The sequence below is a fragment of the Zea mays genome, chromosome 6 (assembly GCF_902167145.1).
Source record: "Zea mays cultivar B73 chromosome 6, Zm-B73-REFERENCE-NAM-5.0, whole genome shotgun sequence".
Classification (NCBI taxonomy): domain Eukaryota; kingdom Viridiplantae; phylum Streptophyta; class Magnoliopsida; order Poales; family Poaceae; genus Zea; species Zea mays.
The window spans coordinates 20,798,809-20,802,703 of NC_050101.1; the positions used below are offsets into that span (position 1 = coordinate 20,798,809).

At 46.4% G+C, this 3,895-nt stretch overlaps 1 long non-coding RNA gene across 2 annotated transcripts; it reads left to right on the forward strand.

The window, feature by feature from the left end:
- The first annotated feature begins 791 nt into the window (after positions 1 to 791).
- On the forward strand, positions 792 to 3,531 carry LOC118472163 (uncharacterized). 2 transcript variants are annotated; one of them, XR_004850083.1, is made up of 3 exons: positions 792 to 1,606; positions 1,683 to 1,802; positions 3,296 to 3,531. It is a non-coding gene; the product is annotated as an uncharacterized lncRNA (long non-coding RNA). The 2 variants fall into 2 exon arrangements; XR_004850082.1 differs by having other exon boundaries at positions 805 to 1,802.
- The last annotated feature ends 364 nt before the right edge of the window (positions 3,532 to 3,895 follow it).

Here is a 3,895-nt window from a genome sequence, read left to right on the forward strand (position 1 = left end):
AGTGATAATTTATGGGTGCCGCAGGCTTTGAGCTCTTTTCTACTAGTGTATAATACCCCTGAGCATATCGATGTCCAGGAGTATCTAGTGAAAGCTGCATGTGTTTAAAAGCATGAATAACTTGAGTCAACATGGAGTAAGCAAAATAAAATGTCCGCAAGACATTAACACTAACCAGAAACCGTAAGGGAAGAGTTTCAATGTCTTGTCATGTTGGGTGTCAAAGAACCTGAAAAGATTCCTCATGTAACCAATGCTCAATTTTAGTGTGAACGTCCTTAAAAATAAGATCAGGATCCACGCAACCAACATCAGTCTGCTTTGCTTTCTTTAGTTCTAGCATCTGATGTCTGCATATATAGGACAAAATTATATATATATATATATATATATATATATATATATATATATAGAGAGAGAGAGAGAGAGAGTTCGGCTAGTGTGCTATGCATAGCACCGGCTGTCTGTGTTACGTCGTAAACCGTAGGCAAAAATTGCGTAAATGTGTGTACAAACCAGCGTAACTACAGTACACACGTTACTGCGTAAATGTGTTTGAGACTTTATGTATTAGAAGCCCTGGGCTTCCTCTAATTAGAGAAAGCCCTAGCCACCGCACCCCCACGGCCCACACCCACCTTGGCTGATCTGACCGACGTCCGCCCCATTCTCCGCTAACAGACCGCGTCCACCTGGTCAACCCGACGTGTCATTACGATTAGCTGTATAAACGTTTACGCTTGTTTTATACCTGTTTTAAAAAACGTATGAATTGTGACGCGACCTGTCCCACGCCCACGCCCACGCCCCGCTCGGATCAGGATTGACCAAATCCACAGTATGCCCCCAAATCATTCCAAGCGCTCCCAACCGCTCGCAACCCTAATCTAATCCGCCGCCATCCCCTCCTGGTGCTCAAACCAGCCGACACCCATGGCGACGCCGCCGGCTCCCTCCTCCCGCAACTCCGTCCGCGCCCATGTCCACCGCCATGGCGCTGGGGAAATACACGCCCGCCTCCATGGTGGGTGCCGCCTCCGGCCAGTACTACGTCGGCATCGCTGCCAAACTGGAGGCCTCGGCAATGCCTTCCCTGACGACTTCGACAACCAAGACCTCGAGTGACTGCCATCGCCGCGCGCTGCTTTGCTCGCGGGCCCATCTTGGCTGGCAGAGGCGGCTTGGTCTCGACCAGGCCTAAGGCAGGGCCCGGAGGGCGCGTAGGCAGCGGGTTTGGGCATGATGACCGTCTGGCCGGGCGGAGGAGGCGCGGCCACGGCGGGGCTCGGCTGTTGGCATGGAGCGGAAGATGCGAGGAGGGCGTGCCTTGTGCTCGTCCCCTGGGCCTGATCCGCTGCTAGCGCTGTTCCCGGCTGCCACTGGCTGCTCCACCGATGGCTGCTATGGTGCGAAGGCGGACCTGACCATCCTTTCGGGGTCTCCGCTGGTGGTGGCTGCGGCGACGGACTCCTGCTGCTAGTTGAGAGGAGCTGCTGGTTGGGAGGAGCGGGAACCTGTACGCTTTCATTATTGACATCATCTCCGACGAGGTAGATCCTGAGCGCGATGTCGCCCGAGACGCGTGAGAAGAGCCCCTGTTTCTCTAGTGTGTACCTCTGTAGAACCTTCTTGCTTGCCGTTTCAGAAACCTGTCGGTGATGTAGCTAAAGTTTTTTTTCCAGGTAGGGGTAGAGAGAAGAGGACGACGCTGCTGCTCGTTACTGTTGGAAAGGGCTGCTGCATATGGATAGGAGCATCATGAACTAATGGTGAACATCATTTGCAAATTTTACTTGACCAAGGTATGAACTAATGGTGAACATCATTTGCAAATTTGCATATGGATAGGAGCATCATGAACCAAGGTCTCGTCTTTGGCCTCGTTTCGGATTATTGGGGGTTCGTTGGGTCATTACTAACAGGGTCATAAACGTTTCTAGTGGTTGGGCGATAATGCTTCATCTGTTTTCCTGGACACAGCTGATTTAGGTCTTTCAACAGGCTGCCAACCATCTCTAGGTTATGAGATAACTTGTTTTCAGCTTTAGAAATAATTTTAGTACTGTCATCTTTTGATGGCTCTTTAACTTGTTGTTCCTCATTTATAATGGGATTTGAATGTCTTGGAGATATCTCAGGGCTTGTTCCATTTGAACTTTCATTTGAATGAGATAAAACCTGACAGAATAAGGATGGATGAATAAATTCTTAGACAAAAAACAAATAAAGGCAGAACAAAATATAGGTAACCGAGGACATATCCTGTGCAATCACTCATTTTGGTGCAAGCGTGTAATCAAACTATCCAGAGCATCCAGTCTAGATCCAACGGTTTCATATGGAAGTGGTTAAATGTAAAATAGACACTAGATTTCAGGTGGAAGGGGTTAAATGTAAAATAACAGTTACCATTAGATCTAGATCGGATGCACCAGATCGCTTGATTGCATGCTTGCACCAGGATAAGTGATTGCATAGGATATTTTCCCTAGGTAACCGACCTTTATGCTTGAGTATCTCCTTTTTCCAGACTCAGAATATCCCCCCTTGCTCTCTTGGTCAGGATTTATGTAATCAAGAAGATCAGATACACTGAATAAAAGTAAAAGTCAATACAATCTCTTGGGCGCTGTATTGAGTTAGTGATTTTGACGATTCATCCTCTAATGCAGAGGAAGACCCCTTGCCTTGGCGTCGCAATCATTTTTTGTCCTCTTTTTGTTGTGTTGGCAAGTCAGGATTCTGCATATGCATATTTTAAAATTGCTGGCCATTTTGTCCTCTTTATGACCATGTAATTTGATTATGTCAGTTAACTGATATGCATCGTCTTCTTTTGGTTTTAGTGTTCCATAAATAATCTATTTTGTTATTATTTACTGAATATGTCTACCTTATTAGTATAAAATATTATTTCATTTGGATTGTTACTAAATTGCGGTAGTCGATAGATGACTAGCCTGCATTCCCACTCCCAAATTATATTATGATTAGTGCGTAGTTTTGGGCTGTCGATTACAAGTGCTCATCCTTGCTTGTTGTATATGTTGTCAAATACTTACCAAGCATATATCACATGTCTAATGTCTGACCAAGTATGTAATCAAATGCTGCCTGTTACTAGTATTATTTCAAGTATGTTGTCAAATACTGCCTCTTACTAGTATTACTTCAAGTGTGTTCTCACTAGTATTACTTCAAGTATGTTGTCAAATGCTGCATATTACTAGTATTACTTTAGTGTGGTTGTGGCATACAACATCCAGTATTAACTGAGTTTATTGTGTTTTTGTAGGATCATTCTATACAACGGAGGAAGATCACGAGAAGTAAAAGTGTTGTCTAAGATGTACATTCTTTGGCTGTGGAGTCTGTAGACTATACATATACACCCATTGTTCTGGCGAGGCTGTGTACACTGTACATCAAATGAATTTTACGATACTTCTTGTTGCGTTTTACGCTACAATTATCTCAAATCACTTGTTGTATTGTACACTACATTTTTTGCCTCGCATGGAAACTTAACTACTGGATCCGTATCGCACGCGATTGGTCCCACCACCACACGGCCGGCCATCGTTTATGCAATATTTGCCATCGCACCTGACCCCGACCCGCCACACCCGACCACACCCGCGCGCGCGATTTACACCAGCATAAACATGCTTCCCATCGCACCCGACCCCGACCCGCCGCACCCGACCGCACCCGCGCTCCCGATTTACACCAGCGTAAACGCGCTTCCCGACCGCACCCACGCGCGATTTACACCAGCGTAAACACCCGTGCGTGATCGCGGCTGGGGCTCTCTCTACTATCCGAAGCCCAGGGCTTCCATTACGTGGACCCTAGAGAGAGAGAGAGAGAGAGAGAGAGAGAGAGAGAGAGAGAG